Source organism: Symphalangus syndactylus, chromosome 10 (genome assembly GCF_028878055.3).
Source record: "Symphalangus syndactylus isolate Jambi chromosome 10, NHGRI_mSymSyn1-v2.1_pri, whole genome shotgun sequence".
NCBI classification, from domain to species: domain Eukaryota; kingdom Metazoa; phylum Chordata; class Mammalia; order Primates; family Hylobatidae; genus Symphalangus; species Symphalangus syndactylus.
In genome coordinates this window covers 51164706-51178809 of record NC_072432.2, presented here as the reverse complement: position 1 = coordinate 51178809, position 14104 = coordinate 51164706, and the positions used below count along the sequence as shown (strand labels likewise).

The 14104-nt window shown below is 40.9% G+C and overlaps 1 protein-coding gene across 1 annotated transcript in view; it reads right to left on the bottom strand.

Annotated features, from left to right (window-relative positions):
- Positions 1 to 14104, bottom strand: part of SLC10A6 (solute carrier family 10 member 6) — a 75143-nt gene that overhangs the window by 60005 nt on the left and 1034 nt on the right. The window lies entirely within an intron of this gene.

Below are 14104 nucleotides of genomic sequence, written 5' to 3'. Positions count from 1 at the left end.
AATAATAGTACTTCTTCTAGAAAGTACAGGGAAAATGAAAAGACAGAAATATATACAAATTAATTTTTAAGATAATTTCCTAGAAGTGAGGGACATGAGTTTCTAGACTGCAAGGGTTTGAAGCATGTCAGGTATAATGGATAATGCTAAGAGTAGCTAACACGAACACTGTTCTAACTGCTTTAATATATTTAACTCATTTCCTTGTCAAAACCATCTACCTTTTACAGATGTAGAAATTAAAGCTGAGAAAAATTAAATGATCTGTCCAAGACAATACAGTCAGTAAGTGATGAAACTGGCATTCAACTCCAGCTGGCCCATGCCCTACACTCAATGCTCTAAATCACTGTACTATACTGGATGTGAATAGACTTACACCATGATTCCTCTCAGGATACTGGGATCTAGGGGAAGATGCCATACGCTTCCAGGGAGAAAAAGCAGGTCTCATGGAAGGATCCAGAGTAAAGATGGCTTTAGAATGCTGACAATAATAAAACTAAAAAGAAATGAACAGGCCGGGCATGGTGGCTCACACCTATAATCCCAGCACTTTGGGAGGCGAAGGCAGGCGGATCACCTGTGGTCAGGAGTTCAAGACCAGCCTGGCCAACATCACTAAACCCTATCTCTACTAAAAATACAAAAATTAGCTGGGCGTGGTGGCACGTGCCTATAATCCCAGCTACTAGGGATGCTGAGGCAGGAGAATCACTTGAACCCAGAAGGCGGAGGGTGCAGTGAGCCGAGACTGCGCCACTGCACTCCAGCCTCGGTGACAGAGCGAGACTCCGTCTCAAAAAAAAAAAAAAAGAAAGAAAAAGCAATGAACAAACCCTTCAAAATTTTGTAGGAACATTATTTACAACCTACAATGCTATACCTAGCCAAGCTGTCAATGACATCTTGAGAGTAAAATAAAGACTCTAGGCCGGGCGCGGTGGCTCACGCTTGTAATCCCAGCACTTTGGGAGGCTGAGGCGGGCGGATCACGAGGTCAGGAGATCGAGACCACGGTGAAACCCCATCTCTACTAAAAATACAAAAAGTTAGCCGGGCGTGGTGGCGGGCGCCTGTAGTCCCAGCTACTCGGAGAGGCTGAGGCAGGAGAATGGCGCGAACCCGGGAGGCGGAGCTTGCAGTGAGCCGAGATTGCGCCACTGCACTCCAGCCTGGGCGACAGAGTGAGACTCCGTCTCAAAAAAAAAAAAAAAAAAGACTCTAGACAAGAAGAACTCAAAAAATTTTCCTCCCATGTCCCCTATCTCAAGTAACTACTGGAGAGGATGCTGCACCAAAATAAAGCAGCAAACCAAGAGAGAGGATGACCACACAAGAAACAGGGGCATCTGCACAGAAGAAAGTGGAGTGAATCCCCAGGCGGATAATGTCGAAATCACAGAAGAGGAGTTTGCTCTGAGTATGAAAATAAACAGTCCAGGTTAGAGCAAGACAAGACTTCTTACGGGCCTTCTCAGGAAGGTGAAATAATAAAATACATCAGCATGTTTTGAGAGGACTAACAACTGGCAGGGAGCACGGGGTTCATAAATAAATATTTCACGATAAATGCATGGAAAACTAAGCAATTACTAACTCCAATTACTAAATTTCTAAATCCTGCAAAAAGAAACTAACAGGGAAGGAAAATTAATCATAGTTTGCTACATAGATCAGTTGTGAAATGTTCACGTACTGCTGTGGTATGAATGTTTATGTCCCCCAAGTATTGTATGTTGAAATCCTAATTCCCAAGGTAATGATATTAAGAGCCTTTTGGAAAGTGATTAGGTCACAAAGATGGAGCCCTCAGGAATGGGATTAATGCCCTTATAAAAGAAGCTCCTCGGAGCTAGCTGGTCCCTTCCACCATGTAAAGACACAGCTAGGGAACTGTGGACTCAAGAAACAGTTCCTGTCTTCACATGCGTTCCTATCCTTGTGGATAGGAACTATCTATTAGGAACAGGCCCTCACCAGGCATCTGCTGACTCCTTGATCTTGGACTTTCCAGTTTCCATAACTGCAAAAAATAAATTTCTGTTTTGTATAAACTACCCAGTTTATAGTATTTTGTTTTATCAGCCCAAATGGACTAAGACAATAGTCACAAATGTTAACATTTCATGCTGATCTAAGACAAATTATAATATAATCTAATGATATATTTAGAGGGAAAAGGAAATGTTCTACATCTGTGGTAAAGTTAAGGAAAAAAATAGGCTGTGCACGGTGGCTCACACCTGCAATCCCAGCATTTTGGGAGGCTGAGGCGGATGAATGACTTGAGGTCAAGAGTTTGCGGCCAGCCTGGCCAACATGGTGAAACCCGGTCTCTACCAAAAACACAAAAATTAGCCGGGTGTGGCGGCACGTGCCTGTAATCCCAGCTACTAGGGAGGCTGAGGCAGGAGAATCACTTGAACCCAGGAGGCAGAGGTTGCAGTGAGCCAAGATTGTGCCATTGCACTCCAGCCTGGGCAACAAAGTGAGACTCCGTCTCAAGAAAAAAAAAAAAAGAAAACAAAACGTTATCATCTATACTGGGAAGTCAATAGATTGTGCCTAGAAAGAAAAAAAAAAAAGAAACAAACAAGAAGTAGTAATACCAATGTGTTATTTCAAGTTTTCGAGTCATGGAGGTAAATAACAACATAGGTAAAATACGTGAAATTAGTTGACTGTATAGAGGTAGAAATGAGTGGTAGTGGTATAGAAAACTATTATTTTATTTTTTTATTTATTTATTATTTTTTTGAGACAGAGTCTTGCTCTGTGGCCCAGGCTGGAGTACAGTTGCGAGATCTCGGCTCACTGCAACCCCCACCTCCCTGATTCAAGCAATCCCCCTGCCTCAGCCTCCCAAGTAGCTGGGATTACAGGCGTACACCACCATGGCCAGCTAATGTTTTTGTATTTTTAGTAGAGACAGGGTTTCACCATGTTGGCAGACTGGTCTCCAACTCCTGACCTCAGGCGATCCACCCACCTCAGCCTCGCAAAGTGTTGGGATTACAGGCGTGAGCCACCATGCCTGGCCTATTTTATTTTAAGACAAGGTTTTTCTCTGTTGCCCAGGCTGGAGTACAGTGATGCAATCATAGCTCACTGTAACCTCGAATTCCTCAGCACTCAAGGGATCCTCCCACTTTAGCCTCCCAAGTGGCTGGGACTACAGTCATGTCTGGCTGATTTTTTTTTTTTTTTGCTTTTGTAGAGATGGGGTTTCACTCTTTTGTTCAGACTAGTCTTGAACTCTTGGCCTCAAGAGATCCTCCCACCTCAGCCTCCAAAAGTGCTGGGATTACAGGCATAAGCCACCATGACCAGCTTGGGAACTACTGTTTTAAAAAACAAATCTTTATTTAAAATACATTTACAGAAGCTGGGCGGAGTGGCTCACGCCTGTAATCCCAGCACTTTGGGAAGCCAAGGCGGGTGGATCACCTGAAGTCAGGAGTTCAAAACCAGCCTGGCCAACATGGCAAAACCCCGTCTCTACTAAAAACACAAAAATTAGCCAGGCGTGGTGGCTTGCGCCTCTAGTCCCAGCTACTCAGGAGGCTGAGGCATGAGAATCACTTGAACCCAAGAGGCGGAGCTTGCAGTGAGCTGACATTGCGCCACAGCACTCCAGCCTAGACAACAGAGTAAGACTCAGTCTCAAAAAAATAAATAAAAATAATATAAAATAAAATACATTTATAACTGGCAATGTTTAGAAAGAGAAACAAACTGAGTTCCACTGAAATTAAGAGATTTTCTTGGTCTCTGGGCGGGCCATGGGAGGCTCCTGAGGTGGGGGCCGGGCCAGGATGGCTGCAGCAGTGGCCAGGCCAGGAGCGGACCCTGGGCAGCCCAGGAGAAGCAGTTCCCACTGGCGCTGCTGAGTTTCTTCATCTACAACCCATGCTTCAGGCCGCGTGAAGAATGGGAAAATAAGATTTTACTTTATCATCCAAATGAGGTAGAAAAAATGAAAAGATTAGAAATGTTGGACTGTGTGAAGCTATTGTACAGTTTACAAGGACCTTTAGCCCATCAAAACCTGCAAAATCTTTACATACACAGAAGAACAGACAGTTCTTCAATGAACCAGAAGAAAATTTCTGGATGGTCATGGTATTTACATACACAGTGTATCTTTCTGAAATTGTATGGTGAAGTTATGGGTGATCTCTACTATTCAGAATTTAGGAAAGTTCTCTGGCTGTTGCATCCAGCTAAAATTAAAATAAAATTGGTTGCAATTTTAAAATTAAAAAAAAAAGAGTTTTTCTCATGGATATACAACTAATTGGGACAGGGAAGACTCTAGAACCCAGATCTACTAAAACCTAGAGTTTTCTCTCTATTACTATCTTATCTAAATCTGATTTTTAAGAAATTAAAACTAACAGCAACAATGCCAGATATATTACACAGTAGATCTGCGGACTTTAGATTTTAAAATATTTACAGTTTTCAAATAAACTATTGGAAGTATTATCCCTGGGACTAGATGGATTAGTGACAGTGACCCTAAAAGGAAAGAGTATAGGCCGCTCAGTGGGATGTGAACTACAAAAATGAAAATACAGCATGAATCTTGTCACAGTCCAAAACATATGTTGATACAGCTGGAGATTGTTAATTTTTTTAAAGAAAATTGAAGTGGTTTTGATTTCCAAAGAAATGAAAACATACTAAATTTCTGCTAACGACTATCTTTGGTTGTGTAATCGTAAAATGGTCTTTTTCCACATTTTAACCAGTTAACAATCCAGCTCTAATATTTATGATAATTGCTGAGATGGAGGAAAATTAGTCAAAATGTCGGAATGAACAAATAGGAGAGGACAGGTGTGTAAAGGAAGTGGGAAGAAAGAGCAGAGTGGGTAATCTGGTGAAAGCTCCAACTCCCAGACTTTCAGCCAAGAAACTTTGGGAGTGTTTCTGGTTGGCAGATCAGAGTCTTACAAAGAGCACATTGGAATTTTATGAGGCAAATTTGGACTAGGAATGTGGATGTTCCACCTTCTCAAGTCACACAGCCAAGGCTATATACACAGCCTGGGTTCCTGACAACTTTTTTCAGGGATGAGGATCACTAAATCAAATGAGTCACTCACATCAAAACTCCTGACACAAAGTGCTCTTCATTTGTGCCATATGTCGCAGATATAAGAAAGTATCAGGATAATTCAGATAATGGCTTCTAAATATATCAAAGCAGCAACCACCAGAAACAACTCCCTACTCTGAGGTTAAACTATGGGCCTACATGGATTATAACCCCCAAGAATGCTTTGATTGTTCCACACCTTTATAAAATTGGAAATCTACATTTATAAAATCTGCATTTCTATAATTACAGATGTACTGATATGCTATCTAGAATTTACTTCAAAATAACCCAATGGTGGGAACTGGGGTGTGGAAAGTGAGTGAGTATAAGTGAAATAAAATTGGCCATGAGTTGATAAGTGCTGGAGCAAGGTGATAGAGACATAGAGATTCATTTTCTTATTCTTACTATTCTTGCATGTTTGAAATTTTCCACAATAATGAGTTGCTTGTGTTTTTTTTTCATCTTTATTATCAGATTCTCTAAAAAAATTGGAAGATCTTCCCCTTCGCAAAATCAAACTGGAAGATTATCGCCTCGATGCCACTCTAGCATGGCACTGACAGACTGGAGCTGAGCGGCTGCTGCCCCTTTGGAGGAGGTGCATGCTCTCCCCTTCTCCAGTCTCCGCATGGCTTCACTGTATGGCTGTATGGCTTCACTGGACCTGTATGGCTTCACTGGACCATTTTGCTTATTTATCCTACCGACTAGATATTGGAATGCATAGGTTTGTAACCTCAAAGTTATCCATAACCCCAAAATCCCAGAGTGAGGGCAATGTATCAAATATTGTATATTTGCAGAGTGATATCAGTAAGGTGGCAGAATAGGAAGCCTCAGATCCTCATTCACCAAGGAAGACACTGACTTAACAATATACACACCGAACTGCTTTTGTAAGAACTCCAGAAACAAGTTAAGAGGTTGCAGCACCTCAGCAAGTGCATTGAAATGGGTAGGAAAATTCATGGCATTTTACCTGTCCTAGCCATTCCTTCTCCCATTCACAAGGTGGCACAATCAGGAGAGAAATTATAACCCCACTTTTCCTCAGTAGCGAAAGAGATGAATGCACTGTGTATCCAACATTCTGGTTTTTCTGGGATGCTGCTCAAGGACTGGGTTCTATCTTATCTGACTTGGAACAGTGACCAGAACAGCAGTTTGGATGCCAGGTTGGGGGGCCACTGGGAACAAAGGCAAGCTCCACAGTTTGTTACAGCACTGGAGAGAGTATAGTACCACAGACAGACACCAGGAAAAGCAAAAGATTATGAGCTCCAGTGAAGAAGCAAGCAAACCTTTTTTAACTGGGAAATTATACACACAAGCCCAGAGAAGATACATTCCCAGAAAGGTTTGGGAGGTCGCCATACACTCTAGGCCAGGCTGACTGGTGAAGACCCTCCCCTGCATGAAGCCAATGTCTAAAGACTGGAAGAGGTAGCTGTTTTTTATTTGGTTTGGGGGGTTGTGGTTTTTTTGTTTGTTTTTTGTTTTTGTTTTTGTTTTTTGAATGCCTGAAGCTCAACAAAAGGTCACAAGGCCTACAGAGAAACAGGAAAACATGGCCTGATCAAAGCAACAAAATAAATTTCCAGAAACCAACCCCCAAAGAAACACAGGCCTATGATTTACCTGACAAAGGATTCAAAATAAACATCTTAAAGATGCTAAGTGAGCTAATAGAGAAGATAAACAACTAAACAAAATCAGGAAAATGATATATGTACAAAATGAGAATATCAACAAAGTCACAGAAACCAGTTTTTTAAATCTGGAGCTAAAGAATACAATAACTGAATTTTAAAATTCACTAGAGGAGTTCAATAGGACACTTAAGCAGAAAAAAAGAGTCAGTGAATTTGAAGTCAGATCACTTAAAATTATTGAGTCAGATAAGCAAAAAGAAAGAATGAAGAAAAGTGAATAAAGCCAAAAATACTTGTAGAACACCATCAAACAGACCAATATATGCATGATGGGAGACCCAAAAGGAAAAGGGAGAAAGGACTAGCAAGCCTACATGAAGATAATTGCCAAGGTCTTCCCAAATTTCAGGAAGAAAATGAACATACAAATTCAAGCAGCTCAACAAACTCCAACTAAGATAAACCAAAGTGACCCAAACCAAAACACATTATTATCAAACTGTCAAACGTCAAAGACAAAGAGAAAATCTTGAAAGCAGCAAAAGAAAAGTGACTCATCACATACTAGCGAGATCTTATTAGACTATAAGCAGTTTGTTTTCTTTTTTTTTATTTTGAGATAGGATCTTGCTCTGTCACCTAAGCTGGAGTGCAATGGCATCATCATAGCTCACTGCAGCCTCAAACTCCTGGGCTCAGGCAATCCTCCTGCCTCAGCCTCTGGAGTAACTGTGACTATAGGCACATGCTACCATGCCTGGATAATTTTCTTTTTATTTTTTATAGTGGTGAGGTCTCACTGTATTGCTCAAGCTGCTCTTAAACTCCTGGTCTTAAGCAATCCTCCCACCTTGGCCTCCCAAAGTTCTGGGATTACAGGTGTGAACCACTGAGCCCGTGTGGTGGCTCACACCAATATTCCCAGCACCTTGGGAGGCCAAGGTGAGATCAGTTGAGGCCAGGAGTTTGAGACCAGCCTGGCCAACATGGTGAAACCCCGTCTCTACTAAAAATACAAAAATTAGCCAGGCATGGTGGTGCTACTCAGGAGCATGAGGCAGGAGAATCACTTGAGCCCAGGAGGTGCAGGTTGCAGTAAGCCTAGATTGCGCCACTGCACTCCAGCCTGGGTGACAGAGCGAGACTCCATCTCAAATAAAAGAAACCTTCCAGGCCAGAAGGGAGTGAAGTAATATATTCGAAGTGCTAAAACGGAAAAAACTGCCAACCAACAACACTATGTCTGGCAAAACTGTCCTACAAAAATTAAAAAGAAATTAAAACTTTCCCAGATAAACAAAAGCTGAGGAGGTTCATTACCACTAGGCCTTACCCCCACAAGAAATACTAAAGAGATTCCTTCAAGTTAAAACAAAAAGACACTAGACAGCAACACAAAACCATAGAAAAATATAAAGCTCTCTGGTAAAGGTAAATGTGTAGATAAAATATAGAATTAGGCCGGGTGCAGTGGCTCACGCCTGTAGTCCTAGCACTTTAGAAGGCCGAGGCGGGCAGATCATCTGAGGTCAGGAGTTCAAGACAAGCCTGGTCAACATGGCAAAATTCTGTCTCTACTAACATTAGCTGGGCATGGTGGCGCATGCCTGTAATCCCAGCTACTCAGGAGGCTGAGGCAGGAAAATTGCATGAACCCAGGAGGTGGAGGTTGCCGTGAGACGAGATCACGCCACTCGACTCCAGCCTGGGCAACAGAGTGAGATTCCATCTCAAAAAAAAAAAGGTTTATCTATCTATACATAAAATTCTATAGTATTGTAAGTAGTGTAATATTGTTGTGTAGATCACTTTTAAGTTTGGCATAGAATCTAAAAAACAAAAGCATGAAAAATAACTATAAATTATGTTAATGAATACACAATATAGAAAGATGTAATTTCTGACATCAATACCAAAGTGGGGGAAAGTGGAGATGTAAAGAAGTAGAATTTTTGTATGCCACCGAAGTTGAATTGTTATCAGTTTTAATTAAATTGTTATTAACTTTAAAATGTTTTATGTAAAAATGGTATATTTGTTCATTCTGACCTTTGTCTTGAAGTGTTTTAGTCCCATATTCAATCATATCATGGCTATCTCCTGATTTTAAAAAAGTATCCTATCTTAAAAAGAATGCCAAAAAAATTAGCCACACATGGCGGGACCATAGGCAGCTACAGTCCCAAGTAGCTGGGATTGCTTGAGCTTAGGAGTTCAAAGCTGAAGTGAATATTGATCATGCTACTACACCCCAGTCTGGGCAACAGAGCCAGATCCTGTCTCTAAAAAAATTGTTTTAATTAAAAAAATAAAAAATAAGAATGCAACAATCAAGTGCATTCTATTATGGATCTTTCACCATCAGAAATTTTCTTTTTTTTTTTTTGAGATGGAGTTTCACTCTTGTTTCCCAGGCTGGAGTGCAATGGTGTGATCTTGGCTCACTGAAACCTCAACCTCCTGGGTTCAATCGATTCTCCTCCTGCCTCAGCCTCCCAAGTAGCTGGGATTACAGGCGCATGCCACCATGCCTGGCTAATTTTTTGTAGTTTTAGTAGAGACAGGGTTTCACCATGTTGGCCAGGCTGGTCTTGAACTCCTGACCTCAGGTGATCCACCCGTCTCAGCCTCCCAAAGTGCAGGGATTACAGGCATGCGCCACCATGGTCGGCCCTGAAAATTTTCAATCAATGACTGTCTATTGAGTGCCTATATGAGTTACGCAATGGAGCACTAACATAAGAAAGCATTCCTTTCCTGCTCTTAGGGCATTTCAAGAGAGAGAGACATATACACATATTACTCAATTTTGCAATGTAATTTTATTTCAATATGTGCAGTTTTCAGAGGTTCAGAAACATCTGCCTAAAATCATGATTAAGAGAATCTTAAAGCTGGAAGCAGGACTCTTCTCTCAAGAAAATCATGAGGAACCAAAGCTTTCTCAAATTCCAATTTTTCTCAAGGAATATTAAAATATTTTATTCTGGCAAACTTTTTACAGATACATGTTTCATTCATTTTCAACATTATGAAAAAGAATGTGTGATCTGAGAGACCAAAACAGATGCCTCTTTATCAACTAAGATGGCCCATAAGGTGAAGGAAATAAAAATTATTATGGCGTCAAGGGCTCAGGGCTCAGTTGGCATGACAACTTCCTAAATTCCTACCTAAAAGAAAAGCACACTCTTGCTAAACTCCATAACAACAGGAGCTATCATAGCCCTCCTGACCTTGATTTACATCCTACACCACTACAACTCTGATTGAACAGAGGACCAGCCTTACAAACCTTCTTTTCTGAAAAGCAACTACAGACCTTAAGCCAGTTTCTGCCAGCTTACAGAGGCTGCTTGTGAACTGTCTTTGTGCCCTGTAGTTCTCTTTTGGCCTAGAGCCAAACTCCACCTTATTTTAATGCTAAAACCCCACCCCAAAGTGAACATGGGAAGTATGTTACATATATGTTTGCCCATTGCACATGTGCTTGACTACATTCATACATATGTATAGCTTTTCCCCCAAAACCTGCTGAATATGTATTACTTTATTGTGTGATACAGGCCCTGGGAGGCCTAAAACCCAGCCTGCCCTTTCCCTCTTCGAAGAAGGAGCACCTCCAGTCCACTCCAGAGACTCTCTTCCCAATTCGCAAACTGATATCACCAATAAAACTCTCCTTTCTACTATTTAGCCATCCTGACGGTCTTTTGGACAACAGATGGAAGCATATCACTTATACCCCCAATTAATGCCACTAACTAAAAGTGCCAGGTTGTGAGGTGAGGTGTGACATGCTTAGGGCTCCCTGGTGGCTCCAGAGGGCAGACCACAAAATGATATCTATGCTTCTGGGTTATACAGTGGGGACATCAGGATGTGACATTTTTGGACACAAATTCTCCATGCTACTTTTAAGAGAAAGACATAAGTGACAAGTTGATTAACAGGGATTATGATTTTTAAAGAGAAATGATCAGGATTTGCCAGCGGTACAGTGGCCATATTTTGAACTAAAAATTCAGGTCAGATGGTCTGGCAAGTAGTACATATATATTGTAAGAACAAAACCAAATTTTTTAAATTTCAAGACTCCTGGTCTGCACAAAGGTCAAGAGAGTCAGCTCAATATAATATATCTTCTATACCTAGATTATAATGATAGTGATACTCACGGTAATGTCTAACACTAGAGTAATTCTCATGGTGTGCCTGGCAGTTTTCATTTAATCCTATGAAGTAGGTATACCTGTATTATCCCCATTTTAAAAATGAGAAAACAAACACAGAAACAAGGTAGCTTATCCCAGCTCACATAACAATAAGCAGCTGAGCTAGGATTTGAAGAAAGGCATCCAGGTCTAAAGTCTATACTCTAAAACAGTATGCCACAGAGCCTTTCATAATGAAATGAAGCTAAGATACTAGAAGATCAGCCAGGCGTGGTGGCTCACACCTGTAATCCCAGCACTTTGGGAGGCCAAGATGGGCAGATCACTTGAGGTCAGAAGTTCGAGACCACCCTGGCCAACATGGTGAAATCCCGTCTCTACTAAAAAATACAAAAATTAGCTAGGTGTGGTGGTGCATGCCTGCAGTCCCAGCCACTCGGGATACTGAAGCACGAGAATTGCTTGAACCCGGGAGGCAGAGGTTACAGTGAAACTTCCACTCCAGCTTGGGTGGGAAAAAATATATATACACCAGAAGATCCTAAAATGCCTACTGAATCATCTAAAAAATACTAAACTGTGCTCAAATGTAACATTAATATCCAAGTATGCTTTATTGGATTCAAATGCTGGAAAAATTTGTTCATCCAAATCCAATACTTTCCAGTTAATCTAATTCCCCATCCCCCATCCACTCTGTGTTTTCCTCATAAGACCTTCTGTGTATTTTCATGTCACTTTCACACAAGTATGTGTGTTCCATATGCTTCAGGGTCATTCCAGATAGAAAATAAGAAATTAGGCAGAAGGAAAAAGACTTTTTTTTTTTTTTTTTTTTTTTTTTTTGAGACGTTCTCACTCTGCTGCCCAGGCTGGAGTGCAGTGGCATAATCACAGCTCAATGCAGCATCGAACTCCTGGGCTCAAGGGATCTTCCCATCTCAGCCTCCTGAGTAGCTGGGACTACAGGCACACAGCACCATCCTCAGCTAATTTTTTAATTTTTCGTGGAGACCAGGTCTCCCTATATTGCCCAGGCTGGTCCCAAACTCCTGGGCCCAAGCGAGTCTCCCACCTCACCCTCCCAAAGTACTGAGATTTACAGGCATGAGCCTGGCAATTTTTTTAGGAGAACAAAAACAAAGTAAGTTCTACTTGCTACTTTAAAGCACCACATGTGAATATTCAATGATGTTTCATTGAAAATTGGAAATTAGATCCCATTTCTCAATTTTGGCTTTTGTTGCCATTGCTTTTGGTGTTTTAGACATGAAGTCCTCGCCCATGCCTATGTCCCGAATGGTGTTGCCTAGGTTTTCTTCTAGGGTTTTTATGGTTTTAGGTTTAACATGTAAGTCTTTAATCCATCTTGAATTAATTTTTGTATAAGGTATAAGGAAGGGATCCAGTTTCAGCTTTCTACATACGGCTAGCCAGTTTTCTCAGCACCATTTATTAAATAGGGAATCCTTTCCCCATTTCTTGCTTTTGTCAGGTTTGTCAAAGATCAGGTAGTTGTAGATGTGTGGTGTTATTTCTGAGGCCTCTGTTCTGTTCCATTGGTCTATATCTCTGTTTTGGTACCAGTACCATGCTGTTTTGGTTACTGTAGTCTTATAGTTTGAAGTCAGGTAGCATGATGCCTCCAGCTTTGTAAAAGAGGGTTAGGATTGACTTGGCAATGCAGGCTCTTTTTTGGTTCCATATGAACTTTAACGTAGTTTTTTCCAATTCTGTGAAGAAAGTCATTGGTAGCTTGATGGGGATGGCATTGAATCTATAAATTACCTCGGGCAGTATGGCCATTTTCACAATATTGATTCTTCCTATCCATGAGCATGGAATGTTCTTCCATTTGTTTGTGTCCTCTTTTATTTTGTTGAGCAGTGGTTTGTAGTTCTCCTTGAAGAGGTCCTTCACATCCCTTGTAAGTTGAATTCCTAGGTATTTTATTCTCTTTGAAGCAATTGTGAATGAGAGTTCACTCATGATTTGGCTCTCTGTTTGTCTGTTATTGGTGTATAAGAATGCTTGTGATTTCTGCACACTGATTTTGTATCCTGAGACTTTGCTGAAGTTGCTTATCAGCCTAAGGAGATTTTGGGCTGAGACAATGGAGTTTTCTAGATATACAATCATGTCATCTGCAAACAGGGACAATTTGACTTCCTCTTTTCCTAATTGAATACCCTTTATTTCTTTCTCCTGCCTGACTGCCCTGGCCAGAACTTCCAACGCTAAGTTGAATAGGAGTGGTGAGAGAGAGCATCCCTGTCTTGTGCCAGTTTTCAAAGGGAATGCTTCCAGTTTTTGCCCATTTAGTATGATATTGGCTGTGGGTTTGTCATAAATAGCTCTTATTTTGAGATATGTCCCATCAATACCTAATTTATTGAGAGTTTTTAGCATGAAGGGCTGTTGAATTTTGTCAAAGGCCTTTTCTGCATCTATTGAGATAATCATGTGGTTTTTGTCTCTGGTTCTGTTTATATGCTGGATTACATTTATTGATTTGCATATGTTGAACCAGCCTTGCATCCCAGGGATGAAGCCCACTTGATCATGGTGGATAAGCTTTTTGATGTGCTGCTGGATTCGGTTTGCCAGTATTTTATTGAGGATTTTTGCATCGATGTTCATCAGGGATATTGGTCTAAAATTCTCTTTTTTTGTTGTGTCTCTGCCAGGCTTTGGTATCAGGATGATGCTGGCCTCATAAAATGAGTTAAGAAGGATTCCCTCTTTTTCTATTGATTAGAATAGTTTCAGAAGGAATGGCTAAACTAAAGAGCTTCTGCACAGCAAAAGAAAGTATCATCAGAGTGAACAGGCAACCTACAGAATGGGAAAAAATTTTTGCAATCTACTCATCTGACAAACGGCTAATACCCAGAATCTACAAAGAACTCAAACAAATTTACAAGAAAAAAACAAACAACCCCATCAAAAAGTAGGTGAAGGATAGGATATGAACAGACACTTCTCCAAAGAAGACATTTATGCAGCCAACAGACACATGAAAAAATGCTCATCATCACTGGCCATCAGAGAAATGCAAATCAAAACCACAATGAGATATCATCTCACACCAGTTAGAATGGCAATCATTAAAAAGTCAGGAAACAACAGGTGCTGGAGAGGATGTGGAGAAATAGGAACACTTT